The following is a 19,621-nucleotide window of genomic DNA, read 5'->3' on the forward strand; positions in this document are numbered from 1 at the left end:
CAAAAACGGTGAGCAGGAATATCCATCACATTTGTAACAGACTATCCAATCCGCCAACGTCATAATCAGGCCCTAAATGCTTAGTAATTTTATATCATAATAATCTCAGAGATACACTCAAAGCTAATATGGGCGCCTTGCTCTCTAAAATCACTAAATTGGGGGGCGTGGCAAGATGGCGCATGAGTGGGCGTGTTCATCTGAGCTCTGCCGCCTGGGTCCCAGTAAAAGCTTGGTGGCCCCGTCTTTTGTAGCCCCTGGCCCTCCTGGCTAGCTGAAGGGGACCGAGAGACTGCGGGCGCCCCGAGGGAGAGTCCGGGCTGCTCTCCGAGGAGAGCGGTGACTGTGTTGGGCCTTGCGGCCTGGACCGCGCTAGCGGTCAGCAGGCCGCGGCGCGTGACGGTTGAGCCACTTGGGGCGGCCGGCCGGCACCCTTTCAGCAGCGCAGAGGTTGTCCGGACCCGCAGTGGAGCAGCGGGGGGTGCTGAACCTTGCTTCGGAGGTCCCGGCATGGGGCAGGGATGCAGCAGGTCTCCGTGGCCTGCGGCAGCCATTTCTTTGCTGGGCCGTTGCGGGGTGGAGGTCCCGGGTGCGATACAGCACACCATTGCACATTTGCGCTCCCGCTCCAGGTTGGTGGAGCTTGGACCGGTGCTAAGAGGTCGGGCCACCCATCGACTGTGCGGTCGGACCGCGGTGGCCCAGCCCGAGTTCAAGGGGAGCTTGGGGCCTGCAACTGGCCTGTGAACTTTTGGCAGCGGTGAATGCAGAAGCTAGTGGCCAGAGCCTGAAGGGCATAAAGTGAAAGACCTGGCAATTCGACTCACAGCGGGCAGTACGAAGAGGCTCTAGACTTGACGGGCACGGGCCTCAGAGAGGCAATCGGGGCTATGACGTCCTCCAAGCCAAAACGAGATCAGTCAGTGAGAGAAATGTTGACCAGATCCCACCTGCTACAAGGCAAACTGTCTGAGGGGTCGGCGGCGGCGCGGTCTCCTGAGGTACGTGGGGAGATGGAGGAGGACGGGGAGGCCCCGGTCACAAAGGGTTTCCTTACCTCATTGTTTGACTCGTTGCGGAGTGACCTGCAGGATCTTCGTAGAGACATTTTCCAAGAGGTGAAAGAGCTACGAGATTGAGGATGGCGAGATTTCTCGTGGAGAGGAGTTAGCGGGCATGCAACAAGAGGACATAATCCTGCGTGACCAGCAGGAACTCCTCCAGGCTGCAGTTGAAGACTTGGAAAATAGGTCACGACGACATAACATGCGCATCAGGGGTGTGCCACTCGGAGCAGAGAAGGAGGACATTAGTGAATTTGTGGTGGCGCTGTTTGACTCGGTGCTTGGCCTGGAGGGTGCCCGGGAGATTACACTAGACAGGGTCCATCGTGCGGGCTGCAGCGGCGGTCCCGGAGAGCGTCCGCCCGACATCCTGGCATGTGTTCATAATTATGGCCTGAAAGAAAGCATCTTGCAGAGGGCCCGTAATCTCCCACAGATTCAGTTTCGAGGGCATACGCTTCAATTATATCAAGACCTCTCTCTACGGACTCTGCAGAGGCGATGCAAATTTAAGCCCATCACGGAGCACCTGCGGGCGCACTCGGTGTCTTACACTTGGGGGCACCCTTTCCGCCTCATCTTTCGTTGGGAAGAACAGCTCCGCCAGGTGAAATCAGTGCCGGAAGCGAGAAAGATTCTTCGTTTGGAGGGAAACAATCAAGACATTGTGGCCGGGGATTGACGACGATGGTGGCGTAAGGAGAGGAAGAGGAAACAGCAGCGACCTACAACATCGGAGCAGGCGTTGGAGCGACAATCTGTACTGAGTAGCGTGGCCGCTGGAACACATGCTTAGTGGCTGGAGGGCTGGGATGGTGGCTCGGATGTGGGCCGCAACAATTCAGGTCCATTATGGAGGGACCTGGGCGGTGGAGTCGTTGGATGCTATATGACGAACTTGAGTGGTTGTGCTGCCCCTGTTGAGACTTTGCCTCTTAGGAGATGAGTGATAGAGGACTTCATGGTTATGAGCACCTGTTGTGCGTTATGGTTGTATGTTGGTGTACTTCCCCTGGAACTTGTATACAAGTTGTCTTGGCGGCCTGGCCCCGTGGTTCGGAGAGGCCTTGGGACTGGTCTGGGTGCGGGCTCCCCCGGTGGATCCTCCTCATGAGTCATTTTGATACTGGGTCATATGTCTCTTAAGTGTCTAAGCTTGAATGTCCGTGGTCTTAACAGTCCGGCTAAGAGATTAGCGATCCTGTCGACGCTTGAGCGCTCTGGTAGTCACATTTGCCTCTTACAGGAGACACATCTACTGGCTAGGGACACATATCGTATGCGCTCATAGTGGTTTCCTAAACAGTTCTGGTCCTCGTCCTCCACGAAACATGCTGGGGTGGCATATTGCTCTCAAAGACTTTCTCTGGGGAACTGGTAGCAAAGATACATGAGGTACAGGGCAGACTCCTGGCCCTTAGACTACGGGTGGGGGCTTTCTGCTTTACCATTGCCTCTTTGTACGCCCCCAACGTGCAGCAAGAATCCTTCCTGAAACAGGCGATTGCCCTGGCGTTTGCAACACCCGATAGTGCTGTTTTAGTGGGAGGTGATTTTAATTTGGTAATGGACAATGAGTTGGACTGATCTGGGCACCGCTTTGGACAGACGGGTGCGTTGGCGACAGCAGGGCGACAGTGGTTGGCCGAGTGTGGACTGGAGGATGTTTGGAGGAGAACACATCCTTCGCTTAGGGACTACTCCTTTTATTCGGCGGCTACCAAGACGTATGCACGGATTGACTTCTTTCTGGCCTCACGAGAATTCACTTCTCGAGTTCGAGAGACCACAATAGAGCCCAGGGCCCTTACATATCATGCGCCTATCACGGTGGAGGTTGATGTGGATGTGGGTCGGGTGGGCAATTCGAGCTGGCGTTTCAGGGACGCGATCTTGCAGAATAGAGAAACGGAGGAGTCGCTACTGCACGTGATTTTGGATTATCTTAGCCACAATGATGATGGGACAACCTGTTTAGAGACTCTGTGGGAGGCTCTGAAGACAGTGGTGCGGGGGGAGGTAATGTCGCTATCAGAAAGAGATAAGAGGGCAAGGAGGGAGCAGAGGGTGGCGCTAGAACAAAAGGTGGCAGCACTGGAGCGATCCCATAAGTCCACGGGTGCACCGAGAATTTGGGGGAAACTGGAGAAAATGAGGCAGCAGCTGAGGCGGCTGGACTGGGACAGGGCGGAGTATGCGATAGCGCGGCTTAGGCATAAATATTACATTGGGAGTAATAAGTGTGGCAGGCTCTTGGCGCATCGGTTGAGAGCACAGCGCGCGGCAGCAGCGATAAAAATGGTTTGCTCACCTTCGGGGAGGGAGACCCACACAGATGATCATATTGCAGAAGCGTTCGCCGAATATTATCGAGTGTTATATACAGCTGATGTTCAGAGCAATGTGAATCCAGCCGCATTCCTCGCAGGGATAGCAATTACTCCGCTGGGTGACAGGGAAGCGTCATCCTTGGATCAGCCTATCAGAGTAGAGGAAGTTATCTCTGCAATATCAAGGCTAAAGGTGGGGAAGTCTCCCGGCCCTGATGGCTTTACGGCGCTATTTTATAAGACTTTCTGCGTGGAGCTTGCACCACTTCTAGCGCGTCTTTTTAACTCTTTTCAGGAGTCAGGGGCTCTGGTGCCCAGTATGTCCGAAGCTACCATTGCGGTGATACACAAGCAAGGGAAAGACCCTGAGGAGTGTGCTTCGTACAGACCAATGTCGCTTTTGAACATAGATGCTAAGCTTTTTACTGGAATTCTGGCCCACCGCCTTAATCCCTATATGCCGGGTCTTATAGATCCGGACCAGGCGGGCTTTATACCCCACCATCAGTGTAGTGATAATACGAAGTGACTGCTGCATTTGATAGATAAAACTAACAGATCTCGTAGGGAGGCACTGCTCCTCTCTATTGACGCGAAGAAGACGTTTGATAGGGTCCACTGGCCTTACTTATTCCTGGTGCTGGAGCATTATGGATTGGGTCCGGGCTTTAGGAGGTGGGTTCAGTGCATTTATTGCTCACCTAGGGCTGCGGTCCGGGTTAATGGTACAGTCTCTTTGCTGTTCTCGATTGGATGGGGGACTCGACAAGGGTGCCCTCTCTCCCCCCTTTTGTTTGCGCTCCATATGGAGCCCTTTGCGCAGCGTCTACGCGACAGCCCCTTGGTCTCTGGGGTTAAGTTTGGAGGGGATCATCACCTCATCACTCTGTATGCAGATGACGTGATTCTTACCGTGGCTGAACCGGTGACCTCCCTGCCTGAGCTAATGGCGATAATGGAGGAGTTTAGCCGGATCTCTGGCTTCCGGGTAAATATGCAGAAATTCCAGGCCCTTAGTTTGTCTGTGAACCCAGAACACGAGCAGGAGTTGAAGACTCGATATCTGTTTCTTTGGTCGTCATCATGACTCCCTTACTTGGGTATTGATTTGGCGTCTTCAGTTGCGAAGACGGTGAGTTTGAATTATGCGACATTGGTTCGGGAGGTGCAGCGAGATTTGGAGACCTGGGTGAAACATAAACTTTCATGGCTGGGCAGGGTAGCGGCGGTGAAGATTACTATATTGCTGCGCATAGTATACGTCTTCCAGGTGCTCCCTCTGGCTCCCCCGTCTCGTGTGATAGCATCTCTTCAGTCGGCAATTCTCAAGTTCATCTGAGATGGGCGTCCGGCACGGCTCCCTAGAAGACTTTTATATCGCTCTAGAGCAGAAAGGGGGTTGGCGGTCCCCTGCCTTCTATGATATTATCAGGCAGCACAGTTGCGCTTTCTCTTGGAGTGGAGCCGTCCACTTACTGAGAAACACTGGTGTTTCATGGATCAGGCAGTAGCGGGATCTCACATTTGGAAGGAACCTTGGCTTCGACGTCGACATAGGGCGCGGGGCTTATACTCTTCCCCGATTACGGGGGCGACGTTACGTGTCTGGGATGCAGTGGCATGTTGAGCGGGGCTTACGTCATTCCCGTCTCATATGACCCCGATAGGGGCGAACCCTGATTTTGACATGGGCTGCATCTGGAGGGCCTGAGTCGATGGTATGATGGAGGCTGTAAAAGGGTGGGGAGCCTGTTTGATGAACAGGGAGTAGTTTCTTTTGATCAGATGAGGGTAACATATGGCCTGACAGAGGAAGATAGGTTGATGTATTACCAGGTGAGGCATTGGGCTCTTCTGCCGGCGAACAGGGCACAGATGGATAGGCCGCTCACGCTGTTCGAAAAATGGTTGTTGACGAAGAAGGATGACAGGCGAGTCCTTTCAGAACTGTATGGACTCTTGCAAGGAGGGTAACGCCTGGCTAAGTCTAAAGGGCACCTGAGATGGGAGAGGGAGCTGGAGAGAGAGTTCTCTGACGAGGAATGGGACAATATATACTATAGAGCACATCATACAGCTTTCAATGCAGCAGGGACGGAGACGGCGTATAAAGTGGCTTCTTATTGGTATTACACCCCAGCTAGGATACATTCATGGGACCCCACCAAGCCCAGCTTTTGCTGGAGGGGGTGTGGTAATACAGGTACGCTGGTACATCTGCTTTGGCATTGCCCCAAACTTCAGAGATATTGGACGAGTATCTTAGACAATATTGACAAAGTGTTTCAGACTGAGCTCCCTAGGTTTCCATTGTGTATATACTCTTGGGCCTACCCAGCCCCCTCACCTTTCCTCTACGATCCCTAAAAGGGCGACAGATGGCGTTGGCACTCAATGCGGCTGTGCAGTCGATACTAGCCTTATGGGGGAGGGACAGGGTACCGACGTATGCGACCTGGCTTCAGAAGCTGTGATTTATTCTTGCAATGGAGAAGCTTACTCTGGTTTCTCAGCAGAGAGTGGGTGACATAGCTACGTTATGGAAGCCGTTTCTTAAAATTCTATCAACAGAGTTCACGGAGCTGACATGCCTGGCTTATTTGAGGGTTCTGGGGCTGACAGACGCTTCTTAGAAGATGTTTGGCCTGTTGGCTGGGGGTGACCCAGCATGATGTTATCGTGTAAAGACAGGGAGAATGCTGGGGGAGAGGAGCGACATAGCGGATGGGGGAGGCACAGTTTTTTGTGTTGTTAATTTTTTGTATGTTTTGTTTGCTTTTGTACGAAGCTCTGAGGTCATTAGATTATTGTCTTTACCTTCCTTGTTCTTCTAAATGTTTGGAAATGGACAAAAAGGGAGATTTCTCTTGGCGATAAGACAGTAATCATGTGCATGCTCTCTTGGATGTCAGATAGAGTCGCTGTAACTAGGTGGTCGATTTGCTGGCGACTCAAACAATGTGCTTCGTACTTTACATGTTAAAACCAATAAACAGATTTGATCCATAAAATCACTAAATTGTCTCAGAATTGGTCAACTTTATTTTTATCATCGGGGGGCCATCTTCACACAATTAAAATGATAATTTATCCAGTAATTAACTTCTTTCTAATGATGTTACCTCTTGAAATTCCTGGGTAATACTTTATCATTATTGATAAGATGTTGCCACACGTTTTTGTGGAATGGGAAGTCAACCTGTGTCACTTTCAACCATCTGAAACTACCAAAACACCTAGGAGTTAAATTCCCCAACTTCTCCCGCTATCACAAAGCATTCATTATTAAGCAATGTCAGGGATGCTTTCAGAATCCTCTTGAGCCTCAAACTAAACTATGGTGTCAAATGAAACGGGCATTGATCTCTCCCATCTTTCATGATCACATTTTGCACGTCTCCACCTCCTAAATATTGGATGCCATCATTGATCTCATACTTATGTTCTTTTTTTAAATCTTATTTTGTAACCAATTTTTCTTCAACTGAGGAATTCTTAGGAAGCTCAATCTGGTATAACAAGCAGCTCTTGCTAAACAGAACACTGCTATTCTGGCATACATTGCTACATAAAGGCAATTTTACAATTTCATAACTAATTCTATCCAACTTTCTAGATGTTTCCTTCTGCACTCTGTCCTTCTCCTACAAATGCCCTCCCGCATGTCTAAAACAATATCAGATTTTAGAATCCTTGCTTACACAATAATTACTAGCTCTTTTATCTTCCTCTATAAATCATCTCATTATACAGCAACCACCTAGCTTTATCATAAATGCCTCCTAAAGCAGCATTAATATATAAAATGCAAGCAACTCCCCAAGTAGAAAGGCCTAAATCCAAAATATAACTGTAATGGGAACAGGACTTACTCTCTAATTGGCAATATCTTTATGGCAGAAAATATGGGACAAAATTCACTCTACTGCACGCTCAGTCAACCTCACTCAAACATTATATTTCTTCTATAACAAATTGTATTGCACACATCTTTTTAAACTAAAACTACTAAAAGCAGACACTTGTTGGTGTTGTAATTCTATTTCTGCTACCTACATTCACATGTTCTTCTTTTTATCGCCTGTGATTTCTCAATTTTGGGAGAATGTTTGGTCCACTTGGTGATATTATAGGGGTCATGCTCCATGCTCCATCAATGTACTATTATTAAGTGGCTTGAACAATTTGTGGCCCCACAATAAAATGCCTCACAAATTAATAGATGTAATCATAGTGATTGCTTACCAGTTGATTACCTCCAATTGAAAATCTACGGTCAATTTTACTTATCAACAGTGGTGGAACTTAGTATGCCATAATCACCGTTTGGATTGCTATAACCTACATTCAACTTCATTATCGGCTAAGTGGGAAAAACAGTGGGAACCTATAACAACATTTCTGTCTTCGGCTGGAAAGTGTACCTCTTAAGATTTCTCAACTTACTGTATAAATATTTAGTTGTTCTACCATTGGCTAAAAGCCTAAGTTGTTATGTATTCTTTTTTATCAATGAACATTTTTTCCCATTTTCCAAATATTGTATCAGGAAGTTTTGGTTTCTTATTTAACTGATTATTATATGCTTTCCTTTCCTTCCTTCTTCTTTTCTCTCTTTCTTGTCCTTTCACTCCTTCCTAAGTATTTTTTAAAAAGTTATAATTCGTTATGAATATTTTAGCCTAACATATTACAACACTTTAACTGAATGATGATACTGATGCAAATTCTTTTTATTTATGATATACTTGGCTAACGCATTGGTATGTTTGATTTCTTATATTAGTTTAATAATTTCAATAAAAACACTAAACTAAAAAAAACTACTGTTCTAGCGACGGCATTACTGTAGTTATAGACAGATCACATTTTAAGAGAGTTGCAGGGCTAACATGCTCATTACCGAGATCTGGCTGAGACTTATATATAGTCAGCAATTCCCACTTTACGGTAATAATAAGAGTAAGAGTAGGGAATGCACATACAGCAGAAATATGCTAGTCAACGACCTAAATTATCTTCCAATAATTCATAGGGTTAATGTCTAGGCAATGTATGTATCCTGTAGGTGAAAAGTCTACATGTAAGCAAGATTTCTCATTCAGAGATGTGTTGAAGAGATAATTGTGCAATCTGCATGCCACAAGTTTCAAACTTAGGGCCTGATTACGATCGCAGCAGTGAGACTGCTAGACTGACAATATGATGTTGGGGAGGCAGCCACCAAGCTAGCAGCCTCCTCACCCCCATATTATGATGTTTCTGCCAGGCTGACCTGCGGAACCAATGTGACAGCATTGGCCTCAGCTCTCAGGGAAAACCGAGGCCAATGCTGCTGCACACAGAACACTGTCTGCCATAGCAGACAGTGTGCATTCCAAGTACGCTGACAGAGGGGCCAAAACTCTGCCTTTCCGCCTGCCTTTTTATGGCGGGGAACCCTCCATGAAAAGGCTAGCAGAAAGGAAAGTCATGATCATCACGGCAGTGCCAAACTCAGCACCGCCATTGCTGACCACGACTTTCACCACAGTCAACTCATCAGGATCTCTGATCCTGGTGGTGGTGGCAGTGTTGTGGCGGTCCAACCAACAGCACCGTAATCTGGTGGTTAGACAGCCAGGGATGTGGCAGGCAGAATGCCACATCTGGGTTTGGCGGTCCTGTCGACCACTGTGCTTTTAATCAGGCCATTAGTAAACCATTTCAGCCAGATATGCACTACTTCCAGGCAGGCCCCAGTGACAAGAGCAAATACTAATTGCCTTCCCAAGGGACATTAGCTATTAATGTTCTCTGGTGGCACTACAACTCTTGCAGCAGTCATTACCCCTTTGAACTGATCACCGAGGAGAGGAATGGAAGTAGGCAGGACATTGGTGGCATATGCTGCCACGGGATGGTTCCAGTGTTGCAATGAATTATGTCTATGCTAACGGGGGCCTTATTTACAAAAGTAATTAAAAATTTTGAGTTAGTTTACACTTTTGAGTAAGTGTATTACTTTTCAGTAATGACAAACTTCACTTTTGTAGTAATTTATACTTTTGTAATAACTTACTCTTTTGTAGTAAATCCAGCACTACACATAACCAACCATTGGTACTGCAACACCCTTACATTGAAAATGACCTTGTTAGGGACCTACAACAAAAGTCCAAGTTACTACAACAGTGCAATTTTTGAACAGCACTTTGTAGTTAAGTTTCATAGCAGTACTAGAAAATGTAGTACAAAGCACAGTTTGTGAATCAGGCCCAGCATGTGTTTTATTTGGGAACCCTTCAAGTGATGATGTACATGAAGGAGGATGAAATTTCCGCTTCAGTGACAGTGTATTTTACCACTGAAGAAAGAGCGACAGTAAATCCACACTTCTCTTCCATCTGTTCTATTCTTGAAGATTGAGTTTGAAAATATTGGATCCCACTCACTGAAAATAATATCTGTGTGGTCCTTGCTGTGAAACTTTGTCTGCTGATTTTATTTTTTTCAGCGAGTTGTAACCTTTACTGGTGTTTGGGGGAAGCGATCAGTGATCTGAAAAGTCATTGTATGTGCAAGTACAACTTCCACATACAATTGGACTTTTTGGAGTCTCACAATGTGGGTTTATAGCTGTGAAAAGATTTATTCAGATGTAGAATTTTATGTAGGTGAATTTCCTGCCTACGGTAGGCGGTGGATGTTCGAGGGCAGAACTCCTGTGAACAATTTGTGCATACCCACAACCCTGAGTTTTTTGTATTGACTTCATTTCTCCATCTATTCCATTTTTTTTAAAGTCAGTGATTTCCTTTTTCTAGGGCAGGAATAAATATGTTTACAGTGAATGAATTGAGAAACAACCTCACATTTGTTGCCGTGTAAGGAAAGAAGTATCTACATGAGGAAAAGTATTTTAATATGCTTATTGTATATCTTGTGAATTAGGATACTTACTGTGGTCCTATGCTTCTTACCGTTATATCTGCTTGATTTAAGACTGCAGAATGTGTTCCAATGGCTCATGTTCAATTGAAATTCCAGTGAAAAACGAAAGAGGTTTTTCCATGCTGGCTATGTTTAGATCATATAAATGTTCTCTCATGAAGGTGTATTATCTAGTTAACTATTAAAATTGGTTTGGGGAGTTTTTTTGTGTCTTGAATTTTGTAAGTTTTTCTACATTGGGTAGTGGCCCGTGAACCAAAAATCGGTTTGCACTCAAGGGAAATATGATGGAAAATAAGATATACAATGAGATTAAGGATTTTGCTGGAAGGGGTAATTTTGAGTTTAGCCGAATTAAACCCCTGACAAACAAAGGCCAAGGCTCAGCCAGCCAGCCAAACTTGTAGATGTCCCACAATGTTAACAGGTGGGAAACAGAAGAATTCATGACAGCTGATCCTCAACTGGTTCTACTGTTCGAAATCAATGACCTGAAACTCCATCTGCCACTGGGTCACCAGGTCATTGCAATTTATGCTTCACCTTATTTATGATCAGGACTAATCAATGGCCTGATGTTCAAGGTGGAAACTCCCTGTTTGTCAGATCCAATGCTTTTATGTTTTCTAAAACATCTCTGGCTTAGTATTGAATTACTGGAGGAAGCCAGGAACCTTCTTGACTTACTCCTGGAACTAGAAGCAATTTAGAAGAAATGCAGGAATAAATCACACCTACTCACAGCAAAATAAATTTGAACAGGGACCATTGTGCTCATGATGTTCTACTCAATGAGATCGACTAGGGTTCCCACGAAGGCAAGGTCAACAGCAGCTTGGCAGATCTTCAGAATTTTAATAAGGTCTTCAGACATTTTCTTAACTACTAAATGGGAAGTACTCATCTCTACATTCTGGAACCCTGAAAACAAGCTCCCTGTACATGATTGTGTCCACGAAGATGCTATGAAAACTGAAGAGCAAATGTCAAGTTACATTTACAAGGGAAGAGTTTATTTACCCGGTCACCGGCCAGATAGTACAACATCTCTGCTATTTACTATGCCTGCTATTTACTATTTCAGAGAAGTTTGGGCAAAATAGTACATAAGCTGTGCTGTTTATCTGGCCAAAAGACTGAATAGTAGGGATGATATACAAATAGTCCAATAACTGGATAAATAATGTGAAGGAGGTCTTTACTTAGCCATCCATAAAGATAAAAGGGACTACAGGCAATGGTAGTGTAGTGGCCATATAGTAATAGGGATGCAACATGTGTAAAGCATTTGAAAGTAAGTGCATATACAAACGTACAATATTTTGTAAAAAGGTAAGTGCATGAATTAAGCTAAGCTGTTTACAGAAGAAAAAAATTTAAAGCAATTTTGAATAAAAACATTTTACTTATTTTATTTTTCAAGTAAGACATATAGAAATCAAACAGAAACTTCAGGATATGGCACACAAATGTTGTGTGCTTCATCAAGGAGTATTTGCCTGTCAGCAAGGAATACTGAATATGGTTTTAAAGCATGTTACATAAATGTTTTATTCACTAATGAGGATCCATTTTTTAATGGTAATGATGCTCCTTTTGATGATTTATGATGGCTGGGTCATTTTTGGGCTTCTTATGGAAGGCCTTGTGCTAGCTTTATGTGTCTGTTTTAAGTCTGGCAACATAGCAGCAGTCTACATGCAGCATCAAACGGGGAATACAGAAAGTTAGGTAGTATTTGGGATCCAGAGAGAGAAACACATACAGTAGGAAATTACTGTTTGGAGGCACAGTGCTTTGAGGCACGTTAAGGAGGTAAATTGAGTGAGACACTGTGTTATGTTCTGTAACAGGATGGTTAGTAGAATGGTGGGATAGAATGTTGTTACATCTGACTCGGACTAAATGCATTCCACTGGTGGCAGTTGGTGTGCATCTGGACAAGAGTTAAGAGGTGGCTCCTTGGACCTACTTGTATTTGAGCTAATAAAGATTAATTGGGCCCCATACTCACCAGTGTTGCTCTTCATTTGTCCCTAAATGGCACTACATAAATTTGTGATGACCCAGAGCCACCTTACAGAGCCCAAATTGCTTTTATCCTCTCTGCAGTATCTTCAGTGCACTGCTGGTCAGAAGTCATTGCCGATAAGCCTTAGATAACGTTTACGTGGGGGGCTGGCAACTTATTACAACAATAAGACTTGTTTTGCAAGCGTTTGGAGCAAATAATAATTTTTTGAAAAAACAGGAATCTTGTGCTTGTGCTTTGTCTCTAGCGCTCTTGCCACGTCACACTCAGCCGCAGTAGCACCTCCCCCGAGCAAAGCAGCACGTGTGAGCAGTCCTCAACATTATTATGTTACAGCCTGACAATGCACTGCAGCGGTTCCGTACCAACTCAACACGGTCTCAGTGTCTTGGTTCAGTCAGCTTAGCAATGCAACGCAGTAGTCGCTACATTTATAGTGCAGCAGATTCACTTGACATACAGTTTGATAGAAGCATGTCAAGTTGTTCGGTGACATGCACACCGTGACTAATGAGCTGTCTTTCAATGTACACTCATTTTCATTTACAAACAGTCCAGATGCCATTGATTTAACTGTGGAATCAACGTCTTCACAGTCATAATGATGACATGCAGAGCACACCTCTGGTTTCAAGAAGTATCTATTGGCAGGTTATGGACGTCTGCAACATGCACACAGGGTGTTAAGTGCGTTATGCTGTGTGTCACGCTCGCATGGTACTCTGCACTGACACGCACAGCATACAAACTTTGCTAAAAACTGTGTATGAGTCCTTTTTTTACTTGTCAACACGGGGATCTATTGATATTTAAAATTCAAACATATTTGTCACAAGAATTCTAAGCTGAACCCTGTTTGTTCCCTGTATATGTTAACATTATTTCAGGAGCATTTCAGTCAATTATTTTAGATCTCTCTCACAGTCGTTATGCAGTCGGTAAATCCTCCACCTCCATTTCTAGAGTCACCAGACAATACTATGATTCCCCGGAAACAATGGCTTGAAGCATTTGAAATGTATTCAGGGGCAATAGGTGCATCTCGTTTCAGACCAGAATTAAAATGCACTCTTGCATTCCTTGGGGTTTGATGGCAGATGTTTTGGTGGTGGCTGAAGAAGAAGAGTAGGGCGAATACCAAGAGACTGTAAAGACATTGATGACAACATTTGATATACAACCCAATTTAGTCATACTGCAGCGTAAATTCTTTAAACAAACACAAAATGAAAAAGTTGATGGTTACATTAATGCTCTAAGACAATAGTGTTCATGATCAACTGGTTAGGGACTAGTTCATTGGTCGTTGCTCAGACAGACAAATTCAACAGAAACTAGTAACCATAGGAGATCCTTCTCTGGAAGAAGTTATTCGTGTTGCAAAAAGTGTGGAACTAGCACAGGTTTCCCTTATGGAGCTTAGAGTCCTGTCAGCTGTAAAATAAGATGTCAGTGTGGTAAGCAACAATCAAACAGGGCATAGAGAAAACAGAAATATGTGAAAAATATGTGACATGAAAGTTGAGATAATTCATAATAGCTAGTCCAATGTAGAGTTAATTTACGATTGTTTTTGTGATCTTGTATTAGTGATTTTTTGACTGTTATGTTCTCTTCTCTATATGCATTTCCAATGGGTTACTGTATTGTTCCAGTTTATTATTATTCTGTTTTTGTTTATTTTATTTATTTCTTTTGATAAAAAAGGGACATAATATGTTTTGTTCTATAATAGGGTTGGTTATTAGAATGGTGGAATAGAATGCTGTTACTAGGTTCTACCTCTGACTTGGACTAAAGGCTTTCCACTAGTGGCAGTTGGTGTGGGACTCGACAATCTTTAAGAGATGGCTCCTTGGATCTACTTGGCTTTGAGCTACTAAAGACTTGTTGAGCCTCAAACTCACCTGTGTTGCTCTTCATTTGGAGCTACACACTATAATGTGGCTTCTGTGGAATGAGGAATTGAAAGCAAGAGGCAGGTAAGTAATGCATCTGGGTAATTCACAGGAGGAGTTCATTCTGCTGCATGTGAATGTTCCTGAGTTTTCTCACAATATTCACCCAGCAGAGCAGAGTAGGTTTAGGGCATTGATGCTTATTATTCACCTGTCATGAGCACCCTCTTTAGCCACACTGACATTCTAGCCACCTGCACAATGCATTTTGGGAACAGTGTTTTAAGTGGGCACGGTCCTGACTCTGCTGGGCCCTCATTTCTGTACTTGACAGTGCTGTCTCAGGAAAGGAATAAGGTAATTGTGAAAGGAGTCCTGGGGAAGAAAGCAGTAGGAGGAGGATGAAAAGTATGAGAATAAGGGCGTAATCTATGAGGAGCAGGGTTACCAGTGCCAAAGGTCCCCATAAACAAATAGACAATGAGGAACAGGACAATAAAAAATGGCATTAGGGTTACTGGGACCTGGGTGAGAAGGATTAGGAGGTCCAGGATGATTGGAAACAGGGGGACGTGGACACTGTGGACGGGGACCAAAGAACAGAAGGACCAGAAATAGAAGTAACAGAAGGCCCTGGGCTGTAATGACAAGGAGGGCTATAAGGATCTGTGCGCACTGATCCGGACCAAGGGAAAGAGGACATCCCATCCAGGACCAGGAGTAGCACACCCAAGTAGAAATACCAAAGAACACCTGTACCAGGAGACAAATGACGAGAAGGACCAGAAACTGGAGCACCAAGACCACAGACATCATTTCAAGGAAGACCATTAAGACTACAACCAGAAAGAAGCAGGGCTAGCAGGAGCTGGAGATCCTAGATTAGAATGACCAGGGGCTTATAATAGATAAGAAAGTCGAAGTCCAGTGGGATCATGATCAGAAGGTCCAGGAGTGTCAGACTCATGGGGATCAGAAACCAGGGTGACAAAAACTACATGAATCATGGTGATCTACAACATAGAAACTAGGAGGACCAGTGCCAGAGGGATGCAGTAGACCAGACCCAATAGGACCATTACTAGGAGGACATTGATAGAGGGGACCATGGTCAGATGGACAAGAAAAAGGAGAATAGGCAACCCGAGAGATCAGGAGGACTAGTAGGAGTAGGATGGGTCAGGAGGGACTTGGGACTGGAAAGGCTGCGGAAACCAAGGCCAGTGGAATACCCGATGCATGAGGGCTAGACAAAGAATTACAAGAACTAAGATCTACATGCACTAATGTGACCACGATCAAATAAACCAGGGGAGCTGGACCAGGAGGACTGATGAACGTGAATTAGGGTGAGGAGGATGAAAAGATCCAGGACTGAGAGCCTGTGAAAAAGAAGACCCTGGATCCAAATGACTTGTGTAGGAGTAGATAAGAATGATGATCAGGACCAGGAAATCATGGACTATAATGAATCGGAGATCAAGGAACATTAGAACTAGGAAAGACTAGGATGATCTGTGATAGGAAAAGTTATTGCAGAGCCATGTGGGAAAGGAGCAGGGGGATGAGGACCAGGAAGATAAGGACCAGATTGAAGAGGACTAAGAAGATCAAGAACTGAAGGTCAATGGCCAGTATTTCCAAGATACTGGGATAAGCAGAACAGGGTTTCAGGAAAACCATGAGGACAGTACAAAGGGCACCCAGAAGACGAGAGCAAGTAGACTTGGTAAATTAAAAGGATCATGACCAGGAGGACTGGAAACAGGCCTAATAATTGTCATGAAGATCAAGACATAAGGGACCAGTGCTCGGATTACCAAGTGGGGCAGAGCAATCATTACAAGTAGCAGGACTAGGGTGACGAGGATCTGAGGTATAAAGGCAAACCAACATCTGGAAGACCAAGGCCAACAGTGGTGAGCAGGAGGACCAGGACCAAAATGACCAAGCTCTAGAGGACCCGAACAAAGACAATCTGGATCAAGAGGACCTGGATTAATGGTTGCAATACCAGTAGGGCTAAATGGACAAGGACAGATCCATGATCAAAAGGAAACCCAAACTAGGAGGACCAAGACTAAGAGTGCCAGGACACAAGAAGCAGGATGGGCTAGAACCTGCAGTACAGTACCAGGGCTAGGGGATGACAATGAAGAAGAGAACCAGGGCAGGGTGACTACGACCAAGAGGACCAAATAGAAACAGTGCCAGATGGGCCATGACTGGGGGAACCAGGAATGTCCATATTAGACAAAAGGCAACGTTTATGATAACAGGCCTAATAGGACAAGAAGGACCAGCACAACCAGGACCAAGGAGACCAAGACTAAGATAGCAGGTGGGTCAGGTCCAGGAGAACCCAAACTACAAGGAACAGGACCAGGAGGATCAGGAACAAGGAGCACAGAATTTCGTGAAGGACAAGCTCTATGAAGAACAAGAATAACATGACCTTGGCCAGGAGTGCCAGGTAGCTGAGACCAGGGACACAGGCAGCCTGCATCAGATGGCAAAGTTCTAAGAGGAACAGGAAACAAAGGACTAAGGTGACCAGGAAGATCAGGGCAAATACAATCAGGACATTGAATACCAGGACCAGAAGGACCATCGTGAGGAGGAAAAAGAGGATCAGGGCCAAGGACATCATGACCAGGGTGACCACAGCCTAGAGGTCCATGCCAAAGCGCTTAAAAGAGGATAACCAGGAGGATGAGCAACAGGATGACCAGGCTCAGGAGGCCCACCTAAAAAAGGACCATGATGGGTTTGTGTTGCAGCACGAAGACAAGCAGCAGGATGATCAGTGACAAGAGACTCAGGACCAGGTCCAGGAAGACAAGATCCAAGCCAGTAGGACCAGGGGCAGAATACGAAAGGAAGATGAGGGGTTCAGTACCAAGAATACCAGGAGGACCAAGACTAGAGCAAGGTGGATTAGAATTATCAGCACCAATAGGACCAGTAACAGGCCTAGGAGTGCAGGAGGACCACGGCCATAGAACCAGAGCACACAGTACCAAGTGGAGAAGAAAGAACAGGATGTGGGGTAGCAGGACCAGGATGAGGAAGAGTAGGAGGACTAGAACAGCCAGAGCCAGGAATACTAAGGGGACTTGACATTGATGTCTAAGAGTACCAGGACCAACATGACGGGGCTCAGAAAGGCCCAAACAAAGAAAACCAGGAACAAGAGGGCTCAGACCATTGGGTGCAGTGCCAGAATGACCATAAGAACAGGGCACAGGGCCATGAAGGCAAAGATGATCCAAAGCTGGAAGAGAAGAGCTAAGAGGGCAAGGCCTAAGAAGGCTAGGATACAAGAGGCCAGATAGACCAAGGGGATGAGCAGGACCAGAAACTGAGGTACTTGGAATCACATGAGTGGGGTTAAAAGGATCAGAAGGACAAGTTTAAATGGAGGAGGGTCAAGAGGATCAGGAAAGAAAAGAAAGAGCTAGGCGAAGGGGTCCTGAAAGGAGCAGCATGGCCAGAAAGACCAGAATCAAGAGTATTGTGCATGCAAAGACCCAAACAAGGAGGAGCAGAAACTAAAGAATCTAGCCTAATGGGAAGAGTACATGGACTGCGAGGACCACTAATAGAGAGACCATTGCTAGACAAACCAGACTGAGAGTGAGGAAATCTAGGAGAACAGGACCTGAAAAATAAAGGGGAGCTTGCCAGGCAACCGGAGCCAACAGGACAAGAGCTAAGATGACCAGGGCAGTGACAACCAGTAGAACCACAACCAGAGAAAAAGAGAGCTCAATTCACATAGGCCCAGAGAATCAGGCCCTGGCATACTAGGACAAGCAGGACTAGGATGAGGAGGAAAGGAGTACAAGAAAGGCCAAGAGGACATAAGCCATGATGACCAAGCTGGGTGGCTAAAAATGGCTAAAAACAGGATGACCTAAACAAGGAGGATCAGGATAAAGTGGCAACATTAATCCAAGATGACAATGTGCAGGAGGACCATGGTCAACAGCATCATGACGTGTTGGAGGAGGACCCAGAGAACTAGTCAGGTTAGGACTAGGTGAACTAGGGTCATTAAGAACAGGGACCAGATGGGGGAGGATTAGGTGGACTAGAAGGATCAGAATTATCAAGACCAGGAATCCACATCCCCTGTCTTAAATATATTAAAGTTGAACTGTGAAATGGTCGATTAGTAGGTCACAAAATGCCTCTTTTATTCTGTTTTATTTCTTACAAAAGTTGTAATAAGGTAAATGAATACAAATCTCTGTGAGTTTCTTTTCTTCTCTGTCTTTGATGCCTTAGGGGGTGATTCAGCCCTTGGCGGACGGCGGAGGCCGTCCGCCAAGGTTCCGCCGCCGAATGACCACACCGCGGTCAAAAGACCGTGGCGGGCATTCAGACATTTCCGCTGGGCCGGCGGGCGCTCTCCAAAAGAGCGCCCGCCGGCCCAGCAGAAATGCCCCTGCAACGAGGACGCCGGCTCAGAATTGAGCCGGCGTAGTTGCAGGGGTGCGACGGGTGCAGTTGCACCCGTCGCGTATTTCAGTGTCTGCAAAGCAGACACTGAAATACTTTGTGGGGCCCTCTTACGGGGGCCCCTGCAGTGCCCATGCCATTGGCATGGGCACTGCAGGGGCCACCAGGGGCCCCGCGGCACCCCCTACCGCCATCCTGTTCATGGCGGGTTTCCCGCCATGAACAGGATGGCGGTAGGGGGTGTCTGAATCCCCATGGCGGTGGAGCGCGCTCCGCCGCCATGGAGGATTCATTGGGGCAGCGGTAAACCGTCGGGAGACCGCCGGTTTACCCTTTCTGACCGCGGCTGAACCGCCGCGGTCAGAATGCCCTCAGGAGCACCGCCAGCCTGTTGGCGGTGCTCCCGTGGTCGGTGACCCTGGCGGTCACCGGCCGCCAGGGTCAGAATGACCCCCTATATGTCTTTCTCTGATTTAATGGGAACATTCATTGATAGTCAAATGATATGAAATCCAGTTAATTATAGTCCCATTCCTTTGCTTGTGGCTTCTGGGTAGAATACAAAGTAGGTGGCATCAAGGAAAGAACTTTATACCATCTAACCTATCTAGAGTAAAAACTTGCTGTAAGCAACAGGAAAAAGTATAATGATCCCCTCCCCCTGGAAGAAAACTCCCAGCGTGTAGGACCATTCGTTTTATTTGTTTTTCAAAAACAAAATCCTGCTTTGGGAATTTGTTTATGAAAATCAAACTTTTTTTCAAAGTTTGCTAGCCTGCTATCATGTCTGACTATACTGTCCTTCAAACGTTTCCTGCATAGAAACTAACCCCCATGACAGCAGTTACAGAGTTGTCCACAGTGCCAGTACACAACTCTAAATTTTGCAGGTGGATTTAA

This window comes from Pleurodeles waltl, chromosome 7 (assembly GCF_031143425.1).
Source record: "Pleurodeles waltl isolate 20211129_DDA chromosome 7, aPleWal1.hap1.20221129, whole genome shotgun sequence".
Classification (NCBI taxonomy): Eukaryota; Metazoa; Chordata; class Amphibia; order Caudata; family Salamandridae; genus Pleurodeles; species Pleurodeles waltl.